Source organism: Lithobates pipiens, unplaced genomic scaffold, assembly GCF_037356315.1.
Source record: "Lithobates pipiens isolate NorthernLeopardFrog02 unplaced genomic scaffold, aLitPip1_a1.2 Scaffold_18, whole genome shotgun sequence".
NCBI lineage: Eukaryota > Metazoa > Chordata > Amphibia > Anura > Ranidae > Lithobates > Lithobates pipiens.
The window spans coordinates 578,925,019-578,943,604 of record NW_027507758.1 but is presented as its reverse complement, the minus strand read 5'-3'; the positions used below and the strand labels follow the sequence as shown (position 1 = coordinate 578,943,604).

Sequence of the window (18,586 nt, the reverse complement as noted above, 5' to 3'; positions counted from 1 at the left end):
AGCGTAGCCAGCCACCCAGATGTGCTAATCACAGATCATTTGTTATCTCCTAAAGGCCACTACCAGGCAAACCTGCAGCAGATACATTAGTTTTGACTTGGAGAGGTCTTTTTGACCTTTTCTCTCCCCCTGGTATGCAACATGTTCTGGAGTTGGTCTCAGGTTAAGTTCTTTTAAGATTCAAATGTAATGGAGTTAAAGGGATAGGGGGCTTAACCTACGGACATATGTATCCAGCAAAATAGAGAGCAGTTGAGCATGCCCCAAGGGTTCCATGGTGTAATGGTTAGCACTCTGGACTTTGAATCCAGTGATCCGAGATCAAATCTCGGTGGAACCTTCATCAGAGTCTCATTGCAGATTTCATCTTGGAATTTCAATTTGTTTCTTACGGCCACAAAGGCCAGTGACAGCAGAAGTTGTTGCTAACGTGGCTGGTTGTGAAAATAGTGAGCGTAGCCAGCCACCCAGATGTGCTAATCACAGATCATTTGTTATCTCCTAAAGGCCACTACCAGGCAAACCTGCAGCAGATACATTAGTTTTGACTTGGAGAGGTCTTTTTGACCTTTTCTCTCCCCCTGGTATGCAACATGTTCTGGAGTTGGTCTCAGGTTAAGTTCTTTTAAGATTCAAATGTAATGGAGTTGAAGGGATAGGGGGCTTAACCTACGGACATATGTATCCAGCAAAATAGAGAGCAGTTGAGCATGCCCCAAGGGTTCCATGGTGTAATGGTTAGCACTCTGGACTTTGAATCCAGCGATCCGAGTTCGAATCTCGGTGGGACCTTCTTTAGAGGCTCATTGCAGATTTCATCTTGGAATTTCAATTTGTGTCTTACGGCTACAAAGGCCAATGACAGCAGAAGTTGTTGCTAATGTGGCTAGTTGTGAAAATTGTGAGCGTAGCCAGCTGCCCAGGTCCAGCCAATTGCCAAAGCATACTGATGACACAGAGAGCTGTATTTAAAAAGAATATCTGCAACCCTAAGTACTTTTACCAGGAACAGGAGGAAGAAGCTAAGTTGTCTTTTTTGCTCAGATTTAGCAAAACATGACAATTAGGGAAATTCATCTTCTAGCCATTCCTCTCAACTCCATCTTTGTCAAAGTTTTCTGTTCAAAGACAAGTTTTCAAGTTCAGAGGATATGGATGCTTCACGCCACCTGTGGAATTTAACACTGGTGTATCTATTTCTCCCAGTTTCTTGCATCTTCAAAGTTCTCAACAGGCCTCATCTCTACTCTTCCACAGTGATTGCCAGCATCCCATTTTGGCCCCAAAGGCCTTGATTTCCTGTTCTCCCATTACTCACTCCAGAAACTCCAATTATGCTTGCACCATCTCTAGACCTCCTCCATCATAAACAGTTTCTGAACTCTTGTCCTGCAAAGAATACATCTGCGGGCCAGCAGTTTTGAAAGGCGTAGGCCAGCGAGCCCAGTGTGCTAATCACAGATCATTTGTTCTCTCCTAAAGCCCACCACCAGGCAAACTTGCAGCAGATACATTAGTTTTGCCTTGGAGAGGTCTTTTTGACCTTTTCTCTCCCCCTGGTATGCAACATGTTCTGGAGTTGGTCTCAGGTTAAGTTCTTTTAAGATTCAATTTTAATGGAGTTAAAGGGATAGGGGGCTTAACCTAAGGACATATGTATACAGCAAAATAGAGAGCAGTTGAGCATGCCCAAGGGTTCCATGGTGTAATGGTTAGCACTCTGGACTTTGAATCCAGTGATCCGAGATCAAATCTCGGTGTAACCTTCATCAGAGTCTCATTGCAGATTTCATCTTGGAATTTCAATTTGTTTCTTACGGCCACAAAGGCCAGTGACAGCAGAAGTTGTTGCTAACGTGGCTGGTTGTGAAAATAGTGAGCGTAGCCAGCCACCCAGATGTGCTAATCACAGATCATTTGTTATCTCCTAAAGGCCACTACCAGGCAAACCTGCAGCAGATACATTCGTTTTGACTTGGAGAGGTCTTTTTGACCTTTTCTCTCCCCCTGGTATGCAACATGTTCTGGAGTTGGTCTCAGGTTAAGTTCTTTTAAGATTCAAATGTAATGGAGTTAAAGGGATAGGGGGCTTAACCTACGGACATATGTATCCAGCAAAATAGAGAGCAGTTGAGCATGCCCCAAGGGTTCCATGGTGTAATGGTTAGCACTCTGGACTTTGAATCCAGCGATCCGAGTTCGAATCTCGGTGGGACCTTCTTTAGAGGCTCATTGCAGATTTCATCTTGGAATTTCAATTTGTGTCTTACGGCTACAAAGGCCAATGACAGCAGAAGTTGTTGCTAATGTGGCTAGTTGTGAAAATTGTGAGCGTAGCCAGCTGCCCAGGTCCAGCCAATTGCCAAAGCATACTGATGACACAGAGAGCTGTATTTAAAAAGAATATCTGCAACCCTAAGTACTTTTACCAGGAACAGGAGGAAGAAGCTAAGTTGTCTTTTTTGCTCAGATTTAGCAAAACATGACAATTAGGGAAATTCATCTTCTAGCCATTCCTCTCAACTCCATCTTTGTCAAAGTTTTCTGTCCAAAGACAAGTTTTCAAGTTCAGAGGATATGGATGCTTCACGCCACCTGTGGAATTTAACACTGGTGTATCTATTTCTCCCAGTATCTTGCATCTTCAAAGTTCTCAACAGGCCTCATCTCTACTCTTCCACAGTGATTGCCAGCATCCCATTTTGGCCCCAAAGGCCTTGATTTCCTGTTCTCCCATTACTCACTCCAGAAACTCCAATTATGCTTGCACCATCTCTAGACCTCCTCCATCATAAACAGTTCCTGAACTCTTGTCCTGCAAAGAATACATCTGCGGGCCAGCAGTTTTGAAAGGCGTAGGCCAGCGAGCCCAGTGTGCTAATCACAGATCATTTGTTCTCTCCTAAAGCCCACCACCAGGCAAACTTGCAGCAGATACATTAGTTTTGCCTTGGAGAGGTCTTTTTGACCTTTTCTCTCCCCCTGGTATGCAACATGTTCTGGAGTTGGTCTCAGGTTAAGTTCTTTTAAGATTCAATTTTAATGGAGTTAAAGGGATAGGGGGCTTAACCTACGGACATATGTATACAGCAAAATAGAGAGCAGTTGAGCATGCCCAAGGGTTCCATGGTGTAATGGTTAGCACTCTGGGCTTTGAATCCAGTGATCCGAGATCAAATCTCGGTGGAACCTTCATCAGAGTCTCATTGCAGATTTCATCTTGGAATTTCAATTTGTTTCTTACGGCCACAAAGGCCAGTGACAGCAGAAGTTGTTGCTAACGTGGCTGGTTGTGAAAATAGTGAGCGTAGCCAGCCACCCAGATGTGCTAATCACAGATCATTTGTTATCTCCTAAAGGCCACTACCAGGCAAACCTGCAGCAGATACATTAGTTTTGACTTGGAGAGGTCTTTTTGACCTTTTCTCTCCCCCTGGTATGCAACATGTTCTGGAGTTGGTCTCAGGTTAAGTTCTTTTAAGATTCAAATGTAATGGAGTTAAAGGGATAGGGGGCTTAACCTACGGACATATGTATCCAGCAAAATAGAGAGCAGTTGAGCATGCCCCAAGGGTTCCATGGTGTAATGGTTAGCACTCTGGACTTTGAATCCAGCGATCCGAGTTCGAATCTCGGTGGGACCTTCTTTAGAGGCTCATTGCAGATTTCATCTTGGAATTTCAATTTGTGTCTTACGGCTACAAAGGCCAATGACAGCAGAAGTTGTTGCTAATGTGGCTAGTTGTGAAAATTGTGAGCGTAGCCAGCTGCCCAGGTCCAGCCAATTGCCAAAGCATACTGATGACACAGAGAGCTGTATTTAAAAAGAATATCTGCAACCCTAAGTACTTTTACCAGGAACAGGAGGAAGAAGCTAAGTTGTCTTTTTTGCTCAGATTTAGCAAAACATGACAATTAGGGAAATTCATCTTCTAGCCATTCCTCTCAACTCCATCTTTGTCAAAGTTTTCTGTTCAAAGACAAGTTTTCAAGTTCAGAGGATATGGATGCTTCACGCCACCTGTGGAATTTAACACTGGTGTATCTATTTCTCCCAGTTTCTTGCATCTTCAAAGTTCTCAACAGGCCTCATCTCTACTCTTCCACAGTGATTGCCAGCATCCCATTTTGGCCCCAAAGGCCTTGATTTCCTGTTCTCCCATTACTCACTCCAGAAACTCCAATTATGCTTGCACCATCTCTAGACCTCCTCCATCATAAACAGTTTCTGAACTCTTGTCCTGCAAAGAATACATCTGCGGGCCAGCAGTTTTGAAAGGCGTAGGCCAGCGAGCCCAGTGTGCTAATCACAGATCATTTGTTCTCTCCTAAAGCCCACCACCAGGCAAACTTGCAGCAGATACATTAGTTTTGCCTTGGAGAGGTCTTTTTGACCTTTTCTCTCCCCCTGGTATGCAACATGTTCTGGAGTTGGTCTCAGGTTAAGTTCTTTTAAGATTCAATTTTAATGGAGTTAAAGGGATAGGGGGCTTAACCTAAGGACATATGTATACAGCAAAACAGAGAGCAGTTGAGCATGCCCAAGGGTTCCATGGTGTAATGGTTAGCACTCTGGACTTTGAATCCAGTGATCCGAGATCAAATCTCGGTGGAACCTTCATCAGAGTCTCATTGCAGATTTCATCTTGGAATTTCAATTTGTTTCTTACGGCCACAAAGGCCAATGACAGCATAAGTTGTTGCTAACGTGGCTGGTTGTGAAAATAGTGAGCGTAGCCAGCCACCCAGATGTGCTAATCACAGATCATTTGTTATCTCCTAAAGGCCACTACCAGGCAAACCTGCAGCAGATACATTAGTTTTGACTTGGAGAGGTCTTTTTGACCTTTTCTCTCCCCCTGGTATGCAACATGTTCTGGAGTTGGTCTCAGGTTAAGTTCTTTTAAGATTCAAATGTAATGGAGTTAAAGGGATAGGGGGCTTAACCTACGGACATATGTATCCAGCAAAATAGAGAGCAGTTGAGCATGCCCCAAGGGTTCCATGGTGTAATGGTTAGCACTCTGGACTTTGAATCCAGCGATCCGAGTTCAAATCTCGGTGGGACCTTCTTTAGAGGCTCATTGCAGATTTCATCTTGGAATTTCAATTTGTGTCTTACGGCTACAAAGGCCAATGACAGCAGAAGTTGTTGCTAATGTGGCTAGTTGTGAAAATTGTGAGCGTAGCCAGCTGCCCAGGTCCAGCCAATTGCCAAAGCATACTGATGACACAGAGAGCTGTATTTAAAAAGAATATCTGCAACCCTAAGTACTTTTACCAGGAACAGGAGGAAGAAGCTAAGTTGTCTTTTTTGCTCAGATTTAGCAAAACATGACAATTAGGGAAATTCATCTTCTAGCCATTCCTCTCAACTCCATCTTTGTCAAAGTTTTCTGTCCAAAGACAAGTTTTCAAGTTCAGAGGATATGGATGCTTCACGCCACCTGTGGAATTTAACACTGGTGTATCTATTTCTCCCAGTTTCTTGCATCTTCAAAGTTCTCAACAGGCCTCATCTCTACTCTTCCACAGTGATTGCCAGCATCCCATTTTGGCCCCAAAGGCCTTGATTTCCTGTTCTCCCATTACTCACTCCAGAAACTCCAATTATGCTTGCACCATCTCTAGACCTCCTCCATCATAAACAGTTCCTGAACTCTTGTCCTGCAAAGAATACATCTGCGGGCCAGCAGTTTTGAAAGGCGTAGGCCAGCGAGCCCAGTGTGCTAATCACAGATCATTTGTTCTCTCCTAAAGCCCACCACCAGGCAAACTTGAAGCAGATACATTAGTTTTGCCTTGGAGAGGTCTTTTTGACCTTTTCTCTCCCCCTGGTATGCAACATGTTCTGGAGTTGGTCTCAGGTTAAGTTCTTTTAAGATTCAATTTTAATGGAGTTAAAGGGATAGGGGGCTTAACCTACGGACATATGTATACAGCAAAATAGAGAGCAGTTGAGCATGCCCAAGGGTTCCATGGTGTAATGGTTAGCACTCTGGACTTTGAATCCAGTGATCCGAGATCAAATCTCGTGGAACCTTCATCAGAGTCTCATTGCAGATTTCATCTTGGAATTTCAATTTGTTTCTTACGGCCACAAAGGCCAGTGACAGCAGAAGTTGTTGCTAACGTGGCTGGTTGTGAAAATAGTGAGCGTAGCCAGCCACCCAGATGTGCTAATCACAGATCATTTGTTATCTCCTAAAGGCCACTACCAGGCAAACCTGCAGCAGATACATTAGTTTTGACTTGGAGAGGTCTTTTTGACCTTTTCTCTCCCCCTGGTATGCAACATGTTCTGGAGTTGGTCTCAGGTTAAGTTCTTTTAAGATTCAAATGTAATGGAGTTAAAGGGATAGGGGGCTTAACCTACGGACATATGTATCCAGCAAAATAGAGAGCAGTTGAGCATGCCCCAAGGGTTCCATGGTGTAATGGTTAGCACTCTGGACTTTGAATCCAGTGATCCGAGATCAAATCTCGGTGGAACCTTCATCAGAGTCTCATTGCAGATTTCATCTTGGAATTTCAATTTGTTTCTTACGGCCACAAAGGCCAGTGACAGCAGAAGTTGTTGCTAACGTGGCTGGTTGTGAAAATAGTGAGCGTAGCCAGCCACCCAGATGTGCTAATCACAGATCATTTGTTATCTCCTAAAGGCCACTACCAGGCAAACCTGCAGCAGATACATTAGTTTTGACTTGGAGAGGTCTTTTTGACCTTTTCTCTCCCCCTGGTATGCAACATGTTCTGGAGTTGGTCTCAGGTTAAGTTCTTTTAAGATTCAAATGTAATGGAGTTAAAGGGATAGGGGGCTTAACCTACGGACATATGTATCCAGCAAAATAGAGAGCAGTTGAGCATGCCCCAAGGGTTCCATGGTGTAATGGTTAGCACTCTGGACTTTGAATCCAGCGATCCGAGTTCGAATCTCGGTGGGACCTTCTTTAGAGGCTCATTGCAGATTTCATCTTGGAATTTCAATTTGTGTCTTACGGCTACAAAGGCCAATGACAGCAGAAGTTGTTGCTAATGTGGCTAGTTGTGAAAATTGTGAGCGTAGCCAGCTGCCCAGGTCCAGCCAATTGCCAAAGCATACTGATGACACAGAGAGCTGTATTTAAAAAGAATATCTGCAACCCTAAGTACTTTTACCAGGAACAGGAGGAAGAAGCTAAGTTGTCTTTTTTGCTCAGATTTAGCAAAACATGACAATTAGGGAAATTCATCTTCTAGCCATTCCTCTCAACTCCATCTTTGTCAAAGTTTTCTGTCCAAAGACAAGTTTTCAAGTTCAGAGGATATGGATGCTTCACGCCACCTGTGGAATTTAACACTGGTGTATCTATTTCTCCCAGTTTCTTGCATCTTCAAAGTTCTCAACAGGCCTCATCTCTACTCTTCCACAGTGATTGCCAGCATCCCATTTTGGCCCCAAAGGCCTTGATTTCCTGTTCTCCCATTACTCACTCCAGAAACTCCAATTATGCTTGCACCATCTCTAGACCTCCTCCATCATAAACAGTTTCTGAACTCTTGTCCTGCAAAGAATACATCTGCGGGCCAGCAGTTTTGAAAGGCGTAGGCCAGCGAGCCCAGTGTGCTAATCACAGATCATTTGTTCTCTCCTAAAGCCCACCACCAGGCAAACTTGCAGCAGATACATTAGTTTTGCCTTGGAGAGGTCTTTTTGACCTTTTCTCTCCCCCTGGTATGCAACATGTTCTGGAGTTGGTCTCAGGTTAAGTTCTTTTAAGATTCAATTTTAATGGAGTTAAAGGGATAGGGGGCTTAACCTAAGGACATATGTATACAGCAAAACAGAGAGCAGTTGAGCATGCCCAAGGGTTCCATGGTGTAATGGTTAGCACTCTGGACTTTGAATCCAGTGATCCGAGATCAAATCTCGGTGGAACCTTCATCAGAGTCTCATTGCAGATTTCATCTTGGAATTTCAATTTGTTTCTTACGGCCACAAAGGCCAATGACAGCAGAAGTTGTTGCTAACGTGGCTGGTTGTGAAAATAGTGAGCGTAGCCAGCCACCCAGATGTGCTAATCACAGATCATTTGTTATCTCCTAAAGGCCACTACCAGGCAAACCTGCAGCAGATACATTAGTTTTGACTTGGAGAGGTCTTTTTGACCTTTTCTCTCCCCCTGATATGCAACATGTTCTGGAGTTGGTCTCAGGTTAAGTTCTTTTAAGATTCAAATGTAATGGAGTTAAAGGGATAGGGGGCTTAACCTACGGACATATGTATCCAGCAAAATAGAGAGCAGTTGAGCATGCCCCAAGGGTTCCATGGTGTAATGGTTAGCACTCTGGACTTTGAATCCAGCGATCCGAGTTCAAATCTCGGTGGGACCTTCTTTAGAGGCTCATTGCAGATTTCATCTTGGAATTTCAATTTGTGTCTTACGGCTACAAAGGCCAATGACAGCAGAAGTTGTTGCTAATGTGGCTAGTTGTGAAAATTGTGAGCGTAGCCAGCTGCCCAGGTCCAGCCAATTGCCAAAGCATACTGATGACACAGAGAGCTGTATTTAAAAAGAATATCTGCAACCCTAAGTACTTTTACCAGGAACAGGAGGAAGAAGCTAAGTTGTCTTTTTTGCTCAGATTTAGCAAAACATGACAATTAGGGAAATTCATCTTCTAGCCATTCCTCTCAACTCCATCTTTGTCAAAGTTTTCTGTCCAAAGACAAGTTTTCAAGTTCAGAGGATATGGATGCTTCACGCCACCTGTGGAATTTAACACTGGTGTATCTATTTCTCCCAGTTTCTTGCATCTTCAAAGTTCTCAACAGGCCTCATCTCTACTCTTCCACAGTGATTGCCAGCATCCCATTTTGGCCCCAAAGGCCTTGATTTCCTGTTCTCCCATTACTCACTCCAGAAACTCCAATTATGCTTGCACCATCTCTAGACCTCCTCCATCATAAACAGTTCCTGAACTCTTGTCCTGCAAAGAATACATCTGCGGGCCAGCAGTTTTGAAAGGCGTAGGCCAGCGAGCCCAGTGTGCTAATCACAGATCATTTGTTCTCTCCTAAAGCCCACCATCAGGCAAACTTGCAGCAGATACATTAGTTTTGCCTTGGAGAGGTCTTTTTGACCTTTTCTCTCCCCCTGGTATGCAACATGTTCTGGAGTTGGTCTCAGGTTAAGTTCTTTTAAGATTCAATTTTAATGGAGTTAAAGGGATAGGGGGCTTAACCTACGGACATATGTATACAGCAAAATAGAGAGCAGTTGAGCATGCCCAAGGGTTCCATGGTGTAATGGTTAGCACTCTGGACTTTGAATCCAGTGATCCGAGATCAAATCTCGTGGAACCTTCATCAGAGTCTCATTGCAGATTTCATCTTGGAATTTCAATTTGTTTCTTACGGCCACAAAGGCCAGTGACAGCAGAAGTTGTTGCTAACGTGGCTGGTTGTGAAAATAGTGAGCGTAGCCAGCCACCCAGATGTGCTAATCACAGATCATTTGTTATCTCCTAAAGGCCACTACCAGGCAAACCTGCAGCAGATACATTAGTTTTGACTTGGAGAGGTCTTTTTGACCTTTTCTCTCCCCCTGGTATGCAACATGTTCTGGAGTTGGTCTCAGGTTAAGTTCTTTTAAGATTCAAATGTAATGGAGTTAAAGGGATAGGGGGCTTAACCTACGGACATATGTATCCAGCAAAATAGAGAGCAGTTGAGCATGCCCCAAGGGTTCCATGGTGTAATGGTTAGCACTCTGGACTTTGAATCCAGTGATCCGAGATCAAATCTCGGTGGAACCTTCATCAGAGTCTCATTGCAGATTTCATCTTGGAATTTCAATTTGTTTCTTACGGCCACAAAGGCCAGTGACAGCAGAAGTTGTTGCTAACGTGGCTGGTTGTGAATAGTGATGGACGAACTTCCGACGGGACGTTTCGCGAACGCGAAATGCGAACGGACCCAAACGTTCGCGAAACAGAACGTTCGCCGCGGGCCCCATTGACTTCAATGGGAGGCGAACTTTGCAAACCTTCATGTCGAATTTGCGGCCACGTGGTAATTATTAGGGGGTAAAACGTAGTCCCACCATCTGGACAATGACATAATACATGTATGAGGTGAATTTGGGATCGATAACTACAAGCATTTTTATTTTATTTGGGAAATTGTTCTAACAATTCAGGACTATGGAGCTAATGAAGGCAATGGAGGAGAGGGAAGGTCAGGGACCAGGGTAGGCAAAGAAGAGGGTGCAGGAGATGATCACCAGCAGCGTGACATACCGGAATGACACATGCACCGTGATAGAGGCATCTGACAGCAGCACCGTAATACAGAGCACTGACAGCAGCACCGTGACATACAGCGCTGACAGCAGCACCGTGACATACAGCGCTGACAGCAGCACCGTGACATACAGCGCTGACAGCAGCACCGTGACATACAGCGCTGACAGCAGCACCGTGACATACAGCGCTGACAGCAGCACCGTGACATACAGCGCTGACAGCAGCACCGTGACATACAGCGCTGACAGCAGCACCGTGACATACAGCGCTGACAGCAGCACCGTGACATACAGCACTGACAGCAGCACCGTAAGCAGCCCCAGGAGGAAGTCAGCACAGCACAGGGATGGTGTGATCCCCTCATAATAAGAACCCCCAGGAGGAAGTCAGCACAGCACAGGGATAGTGTGATCCCTTCATAATAAGAACCCCCAGGAGGAAGTCAGCACAGCACAGGGATATCATAAGCAGCCCCAGTAGAAATATGACACCGCTCAACCTCTTCAAAGAGGAGGGTAGGGGCATATAGTACGGTGTGCTTTTTTGGGTCAAGGAAGTGAGCCAAATGAATTAAGAAGGTCTGTGTGCTTGATTAAAAAAATAGTTTATAGACATATACATGGTCTACTGGTCACATGTGTTGAATTCCTCCGAGATCCATGCCTCATTCATTTTTAGAAATGTGAGGTAGTTAACACTGTGGTGAGCTAGGCGAGTACGCTTATCGGTCACAATCCCCCCTGCTGCGCTGAACGTCCTTTCGGACAGGACACTGGATGAGGGGCAAGCCAACAGTTCGATTGCAAATTGGGCAAGCTCTGGCCAGAGGTCAAGCCTGCCCACCCAGTAGTCTAGGGGTTCATCACTCCTCAGAGCGTCCACATCGGCCGTTAACCCAATGTAGTCGGACACCTGACGGTCTAGGCGTTCCCTGATGCTGGATCCGGATGACACCTGTCGATGGGTCGGCTGAAAGAATGACCTCATATCCGAAGTCACCAACACATCTTCAAACCGGCCTCTTCTTGCAGGCGCTGTTGGATTGGTACCCGCAAATCCTTCTCTGGGAGTGGGAATTGCTCCTCTGCCAGCGCACGCAAAAGCAGAATGCAGCATTTCTCGAAGCAAGGCCTGGAAGTGCTGCATTCTGACAGCCCTCTGCGACGGCGGTAACATTTCCGCCATTTTGTGTTTGTACCGGGGGTCTAAGTACGTTGCCACCCAGTACTGGTCCTTGACCCTCATGCTTTTTATACGGGGGTCCCTATTAAAACACTGGAGCATGAAGGCCCCCATTTGCACTAAAGTGGAAGCGGTGTGGTGGCCTGGCTCCTGCTCATCATCCAGGATAATGTCGTCCTCTTCATTCTCCTCTCCCCATCCACGCACAACAGGGATCCCAGAAAGGTTTAAAGCATGCTCTTCTTGCTCCTGCTCATCCGCCCCGGCACCATCCTCCTCTGACTCCTCATCAGACTCCTGTTGTTGACTTGTCTCAGATAGAGTAGCCCCCCCTGGGAATTCATCCAGCATTGCGACTTCCTCATCTTCCCGCTCCTGCTCCTCCACAGCCTGATCAATGACACGACGCAATGCACGCTCCAGAAAGAAGGCATAAGGTACCATGTCACTGATGGCGCCATGGCTGCGACTGACCAGTTTGGTGATCTCCTCAAATGGCCGCAGAAGTCTGCATGTGTCGCGCATGAGCAGCCACTGGCGCGGTGAAAAAAAACCCAGCTCCCCAGAACCGTTTCTTTCGCAGAGTTCATACAGGTAGACGTTAACTGCACGTTTCTGCTGGAGCAGCCTATCAAGCATATAGAAGGTTGAGTTCCATCGCGTCGGGCAATCGCAAATAAGACGTCTGACCGGCAGATGGTGTCGCCGCTGAATGTCAGCAAGGCGAGCCATGGCCGTGTAAGATCTTCTGAAATGGGCCGAGATTTTCCTTGCCTGCCGCAAGATGTCCTGGACCCCAGGGTATTTGACAAGGAATCGCTGCACGACCAAGTTTAAGACGTGTGCCATGCACGGCACGTGCGTGATTTTGCCCTGTTTCAATGCGCTAAGCAGATTGGCACCGTTGTCACACACCACTTTACCAACTGTCAAATTGAGCGGTGTTAGCCACTCATCTGCCTGTGAACGCAAAGCTGAAAGGAGTGCCGGGCCAGTGTGGCTCTTTGCTTCCAGGCACAACAGACGCAGCACGGCATGGCAACGTCTCACCTGGCATGTGGAATAGGTTCTGGGGAGCTTGGGCGGTGCAGTGGAAGAGACGCTAGCAGCGGAAAAGGAGGAGGCAGCTGAGGAGGAGAGGGAGGAGGATGGAGTAGGAGGAGGAGAAGAAGAGTCAGGCCTGCATGCAATCCGTGGCGGTAAAACCAAATCTACACGGGTGCCACGGGTTACATGCTTGACGGCCGTCAGAAGGTTCACCCAGTGGGCAGTAAAACTGATATACCTTCCCTGCCCGTGTTTGCTAGACCACGTGTCTGTGGTCAGATGTATCTTGGCACCGACACTGTGTGCCAGAGATACATTCACTTGCCGCTGAACATGGCCATATAGCTCTGGGATGCCCTTCTCTGAGAAATACTTCCTTCCTGGGACCTTCCATTGTGGTGTTCCAATGGCCACAAATTTGCGAAAGGCCTCCGAGTCCACCAGTTTATATGGCAGTAGTTGGCGGGCTATGAGTTCTGACAAGCCAGCCGCCAACCGTTGGGCAAGAGGGTTATCCGGCATCATCATTTTTTTACGCTCAAACATTAGGCCCACGGAAGCCTGCCTTTTTGCAGAAAAATGTGAGCTTGGCGTGATGGAAGGTGGAGTGGAGGACAATTGTGAGGAGAGAGGAGAAGGAGAAGTAGAAGACGAGGCTGGACGGTGAGAGCCTGCAGTGTGGCTTTGTGTGTTCCGTTGCTCCCACTGGGCTCGGTGATGGCTGCTCATGTGCCTTCTTAAGGCGGTCGTCCCTAGGTGAGTATTGGGCTTACCGCGACTAACGCGTTGACTGCAAAGATTGCAGATGGCAACGCTATTGTCAGCAGCGGACACGTTAAAAAAAGCCCACACTGCGGAGCCATGTGCCGGTGTCCTGGGAGCGCCAGATGTGACCGTACATGGTCGATGACTCGCTCCTGATACATTTGCAGTCTGCTTTGTCCCTGCTGTGCAATGTAAGTCATTGCTGCTTCTCCTCCCTATCTGCTGGTCCATATCTCCCTCTGAACTCCCCTCCTCTTCCTCTCTTGTGGGCACCCACGTGACATCACTAGACACGTCATCATCAACGTCACCTTCCCCACCGCTATAAGTAGAGATCTCGGAGTAGGCAGCAACACCGGGGACCAACCTCCTCCTTGGGCTGATCTGGGTACTGGCGTCAGACTGCTGAGTAGCGCTTGTTGCTACCTCCTCTTCCTGATCCAATACCAAGAGTGGCTGCGCATCAGAAATGTCCTCTTGATATGGATCGGAAAATAATTCCAGTGACTCAAGCGGAAGGTATGTGGTGGTGGTGGTGGTGGTCGTGTTGTTGGTGGTAGTGTCTTTGGGGGTGCACATAGCAGAGAGTGAAGAAGAGGGTGCAGATCGAGAGGATGAGGAGGGTGCAGAAGAGTAAGGCTGAGCGAGCCACTCAACCAAGTCTGGTGCATCCTTTAAAGTAATTGAACGCACCTTCTGCAACTTCCCACTTTGGCTCAAGCCTGTTGCTCCTGCCCTACCCCTACCACCCCTGCGGAAGGGCCTGCCTCTTCCTCTGCATGTCATTTTTTAAATGACCCTGTGACAAAACTCTTAGTCCCTATACCGCTGAAGGACTGCTGCAGTATAGGTGAGCGGTCAGCAGTGGTGCACGTCAACCCTATCTATTGTGGACCTATAGCGGTCCTTACAGAACAGCAGACTGTACCGCACTCAAGCCTATGTACCGTAGCACCCTATACCAAGTTACCAGTCCTTATAAGAACTTTTGTGGACCAAGCAGGTTGTGTATTAGTGTTTAGCAGACTGTACGTCAGTCCCTATACCGCTGAAGGACTGCTGCAGTATAGGGCAGCGGTCAGCAGTGGTGCACGTCAACCCTATCTATTGTGGACCGATAGCGGTCCTTACAGAACAGCAGACTGTACCGCACTCAAGCCTATGTACCGTAGCACCCTATACCAAGTTACCAGTCCTTATAAGAACTTTTGTGGAACAAGCAGGTTGTGTGTTAGTGATTAGCAGACTGTACGTCAGTCCCTATACCGCTGAAGGACTGCTGCAGTATAGGGCAGCGGTCAGCAGTGGTGCACGTCAACCCTATCTATTGTGGACCGATAGCGGTCCTTACAGAACAGCAGACTGTACCGCACTCAAGCCTATGTACCGTAGCACCCTATACCAAGTTACCAGTCCTTATAAGAACTTTTGTGGAACAAGTGAGTTGTGAATGTTTAGCAGACTGCAGCAGAAGGGCAGCAGTCAAGTATAATATCCTTTCTATATTTGGAAGAAAGAATATTATACATGTACAAGCCTATTACTGTACCACTGATACCAGTCCTGAAAAGAACCTTTGTGGAACTAATAATAACAGCAAGTCTTTAAAATTACCCTCACTGCCTGACAACACTGCTTCCTTCCTGTCCCTATACAAATTGGCAAAAAAAGAGAACGATTAGTGGTTACTGGAACAGCTCTTTTGTGGACCTTGATAGTAACAGCTAATGATGATGATGATGATGATGATGATGAAAGACTAATCTGGCTGTCCCTGTAGCATACACCGTCCTTTCCCTTTCTCTAAACTAACAAAAGACACTCAGGCTGCTGCAAGAATCAGCAGCACAGCAAACCTATCAACACCTAACACCTATACCAGTCCTGAAAAGAACTTTTGTGTACCAAATAGCTAGTGGTTTATCTCTCCCTACTCCACACAGGAACCTGTCCCTATCGTAACAGAAGAAAGAATGTAAAATGGCCACCGGATCGGGTGTATTTATAGGTTAGGGGGAATGTACAAGTGTCCATGTGCTGTCATGTCTCAATTGGCTGTCCTGTATCACATGATAAACGTGTCACCAAAGGTTAAAGTTCTTGTATACATTAAACACGTAAGTCCGCCGCGGCGAACGACGGAAAAAGGCGTTCGAACGTGCGGACCGCGAATGTCGGAAATTCGCCGCGAAACGACCGCCGGGCGAACCGTTCGGCCATCACTAGTTGTGAAAATAGTGAGCGTAGCCAGCCACCCAGATGTGCTAATCACAGATCATTTGTTATCTCCTAAAGGCCACTACCAGGCAAACCTGCAGCAGATACATTAGTTTTGACTTGGAGAGGTCTTTTTGACCTTTTCTCTCCCCCTGGTATGCAACATGTTCTGGAGTTGGTCTCAGGTTAAGTTCTTTTAAGATTCAAATGTAATGGAGTTAAAGGGATAGGGGGCTTAACCTACGGACATATGTATCCAGCAAAATAGAGAGCAGTTGAGCATGCCCCAAGGGTTCCATGGTGTAATGGTTAGCACTCTGGACTTTGAATCCAGCGATCCGAGTTCGAATCTCGGTGGGACCTTCTTTAGAGGCTCATTGCAGATTTCATCTTGGAATTTCAATTTGTGTCTTACGGCTACAAAGGCCAATGACAGCAGAAGTTGTTGCTAATGTGGCTAGTTGTGAAAATTGTGAGCGTAGCCAGCTGCCCAGGTCCAGCCAATTGCCAAAGCATACTGATGACACAGAGAGCTGTATTTAAAAAGAATATCTGCAACCCTAAGTACTTTTACCAGGAACAGGAGGAAGAAGCTAAGTTGTCTTTTTTGCTCAGATTTAGCAAAACATGACAATTAGGGAAATTCATCTTCTAGCCATTCCTCTCAACTCCATCTTTGTCAAAGTTTTCTGTTCAAAGACAAGTTTTCAAGTTCAGAGGATATGGATGCTTCACGCCACCTGTGGAATTTAACACTGGTGTATCTATTTCTCCCAGTTTCTTGCATCTTCAAAGTTCTCAACAGGCCTCATCTCTACTCTTCCACAGTGATTGCCAGCATCCCATTTTGGCCCCAAAGGCCTTGATTTCCTGTTCTCCCATTACTCACTCCAGAAACTCCAATTATGCTTGCACCATCTCTAGACCTCCTCCATCATAAACAGTTTCTGAACTCTTGTCCTGCAAAGAATACATCTGCGGGCCAGCAGTTTTGAAAGGCGTAGGCCAGCGAGCCCAGTGTGCTAATCACAGATCATTTGTTCTCTCCTAAAGCCCACCACCAGGCAAACTTGCAGCAGATACATTAGTTTTGCCTTGGAGAGGTCTTTTTGACCTTTTCTCTCCCCCTGGTATGCAACATGTTCTGGAGTTGGTCTCAGGTTAAGTTCTTTTAAGATTCAATTTTAATGGAGTTAAAGGGATAGGGGGCTTAACCTAAGGACATATGTATACAGCAAAATAGAGAGCAGTTGAGCATGCCCAAGGGTTCCATGGTGTAATGGTTAGCACTCTGGACTTTGAATCCAGTGATCCGAGATCAAATCTCGGTGGAACCTTCATCAGAGTCTCATTGCAGATTTCATCTTGGAATTTCAATTTGTTTCTTACGGCCACAAAGGCCAGTGACAGCAGAAGTTGTTGCTAACGTGGCTGGTTGTGAAAATAGTGAGCGTAGCCAGCCACCCAGATGTGCTAATCACAGATCATTTGTTATCTCCTAAAGGCCACTACCAGGCAAACCTGCAGCAGATACATTCGTTTTGACTTGGAGAGGTCTTTTTGACCTTTTCTCTCCCCCTGGTATGCAACATGTTCTGGAGTTGGTCTCAGGTTAAGTTCTTTTAAGATTCAAATGTAATGGAGTTAAAGGGATAGGGGGCTTAACCTACGGACATATGTATCCAGCAAAATAGAGAGCAGTTGAGCATGCCCCAAGGGTTCCATGGTGTAATGGTTAGCACTCTGGACTTTGAATCCAGCGATCCGAGTTCGAATCTCGGTGGGACCTTCTTTAGAGGCTCATTGCAGATTTCATCTTGGAATTTCAATTTGTGTCTTACGGCTACAAAGGCCAATGACAGCAGAAGTTGTTGCTAATGTGGCTAGTTGTGAAAATTGTGAGCGTAGCCAGCTGCCCAGGTCCAGCCAATTGCCAAAGCATACTGATGACACAGAGAGCTGTATTTAAAAAGAATATCTGCAACCCTAAGTACTTTTACCAGGAACAGGAGGAAGAAGCTAAGTTGTCTTTTTTGCTCAGATTTAGCAAAACATGACAATTAGGGAAATTCATCTTCTAGCCATTCCTCTCAACTCCATCTTTGTCAAAGTTTTCTGTTCAAAGACAAGTTTTCAAGTTCAGAGGATATGGATGCTTCACGCCACCTGTGGAATTTAACACTGGTGTATCTATTTCTCCCAGTTTCTTGCATCTTCAAAGTTCTCAACAGGCCTCATCTCTACTCTTCCACAGTGATTGCCAGCATCCCATTTTGGCCCCAAAGGCCTTGATTTCCTGTTCTCCCATTACTCACTCCAGAAACTCCAATTATGCTTGCACCATCTCTAGACCTCCTCCATCATAAACAGTTTCTGAACTCTTGTCCTGCAAAGAATACATCTGCGGGCCAGCAGTTTTGAAAGGCGTAGGCCAGCGAGCCCAGTGTGCTAATCACAGATCATTTGTTCTCTCCTAAAGCCCACCACCAGGCAAACTTGCAGCAGATACATTAGTTTTGCCTTGGAGAGGTCTTTTTGACCTTTTCTCTCCCCCTGGTATGCAACATGTTCTGGAGTTGGTCTCAGGTTAAGTTCTTTTAAGATTCAATTTTAATGGAGTTAAAGGGATAGGGGGCTTAACCTACGGACATATGTATACAGCAAAATAGAGAGCAGTTGAGCATGCCCAAGGGTTCCATGGTGTAATGGTTAGCACTCTGGACTTTGAATCCAGTGATCCGAGATCAAATCTCGGTGGAACCTTCATCAGAGTCTCATTGCAGATTTCATCTTGGAATTTCAATTTGTTTCTTACGGCCACAAAGGCCAGTGACAGCAGAAGTTGTTGCTAACGTGGCTGGTTGTGAAAATAGTGAGCGTAGCCAGCCACCCAGATGTGCTAATCACAGATCATTTGTTATCTCCTAAAGGCCACTACCAGGCAAACCTGCAGCAGATACATTAGTTTTGACTTGGAGAGGTCTTTTTGACCTTTTCTCTCCCCCTGGTATGCAACATGTTCTGGAGTTGGTCTCAGGTTAAATTCTTTTAAGATTCAAATGTAATGGAGTTAAAGGGATAGGGGGCT

At 46.0% G+C, this 18,586-nt stretch overlaps 15 non-coding genes across 15 annotated transcripts; all 15 read left to right on the top strand.

Moving 5' to 3' along the window:
* The first annotated feature begins 268 nt into the window (after window positions 1-268).
* Window positions 269-340, top strand: TRNAQ-UUG (transfer RNA glutamine (anticodon UUG)). The gene has a single exon. It is a non-coding gene; the product is annotated as a tRNA-Gln (tRNA).
* Window positions 341-720: 380 nt separating this feature from the next.
* TRNAQ-UUG (transfer RNA glutamine (anticodon UUG)) lies at window positions 721-792 on the top strand. The gene has a single exon. It is a non-coding gene; the product is annotated as a tRNA-Gln (tRNA).
* Window positions 793-2,146: 1,354 nt separating this feature from the next.
* Window positions 2,147-2,218, top strand: TRNAQ-UUG (transfer RNA glutamine (anticodon UUG)). The gene has a single exon. It is a non-coding gene; the product is annotated as a tRNA-Gln (tRNA).
* Window positions 2,219-3,572: 1,354 nt separating this feature from the next.
* Window positions 3,573-3,644, top strand: TRNAQ-UUG (transfer RNA glutamine (anticodon UUG)). The gene has a single exon. It is a non-coding gene; the product is annotated as a tRNA-Gln (tRNA).
* Window positions 3,645-4,546: 902 nt separating this feature from the next.
* On the top strand, window positions 4,547-4,618 carry TRNAQ-UUG (transfer RNA glutamine (anticodon UUG)). Its single transcript has one exon. It is a non-coding gene; the product is annotated as a tRNA-Gln (tRNA).
* Window positions 4,619-4,998: 380 nt separating this feature from the next.
* Window positions 4,999-5,070, top strand: TRNAQ-UUG (transfer RNA glutamine (anticodon UUG)). The gene has a single exon. It is a non-coding gene; the product is annotated as a tRNA-Gln (tRNA).
* Window positions 5,071-6,423: 1,353 nt separating this feature from the next.
* TRNAQ-UUG (transfer RNA glutamine (anticodon UUG)) lies at window positions 6,424-6,495 on the top strand. Its single transcript has one exon. It is a non-coding gene; the product is annotated as a tRNA-Gln (tRNA).
* Window positions 6,496-6,875: 380 nt separating this feature from the next.
* TRNAQ-UUG (transfer RNA glutamine (anticodon UUG)) lies at window positions 6,876-6,947 on the top strand. Its single transcript has one exon. It is a non-coding gene; the product is annotated as a tRNA-Gln (tRNA).
* A 902-nt stretch (window positions 6,948-7,849) lies between these two features.
* TRNAQ-UUG (transfer RNA glutamine (anticodon UUG)) lies at window positions 7,850-7,921 on the top strand. Its single transcript has one exon. It is a non-coding gene; the product is annotated as a tRNA-Gln (tRNA).
* A 380-nt stretch (window positions 7,922-8,301) lies between these two features.
* TRNAQ-UUG (transfer RNA glutamine (anticodon UUG)) lies at window positions 8,302-8,373 on the top strand. Its single transcript has one exon. It is a non-coding gene; the product is annotated as a tRNA-Gln (tRNA).
* A 1,353-nt stretch (window positions 8,374-9,726) lies between these two features.
* Window positions 9,727-9,798, top strand: TRNAQ-UUG (transfer RNA glutamine (anticodon UUG)). The gene has a single exon. It is a non-coding gene; the product is annotated as a tRNA-Gln (tRNA).
* Window positions 9,799-15,789: 5,991 nt separating this feature from the next.
* TRNAQ-UUG (transfer RNA glutamine (anticodon UUG)) lies at window positions 15,790-15,861 on the top strand. Its single transcript has one exon. It is a non-coding gene; the product is annotated as a tRNA-Gln (tRNA).
* Window positions 15,862-16,763: 902 nt separating this feature from the next.
* On the top strand, window positions 16,764-16,835 carry TRNAQ-UUG (transfer RNA glutamine (anticodon UUG)). Its single transcript has one exon. It is a non-coding gene; the product is annotated as a tRNA-Gln (tRNA).
* Window positions 16,836-17,215: 380 nt separating this feature from the next.
* TRNAQ-UUG (transfer RNA glutamine (anticodon UUG)) lies at window positions 17,216-17,287 on the top strand. Its single transcript has one exon. It is a non-coding gene; the product is annotated as a tRNA-Gln (tRNA).
* A 902-nt stretch (window positions 17,288-18,189) lies between these two features.
* TRNAQ-UUG (transfer RNA glutamine (anticodon UUG)) lies at window positions 18,190-18,261 on the top strand. The gene has a single exon. It is a non-coding gene; the product is annotated as a tRNA-Gln (tRNA).
* The last annotated feature ends 325 nt before the right edge of the window (window positions 18,262-18,586 follow it).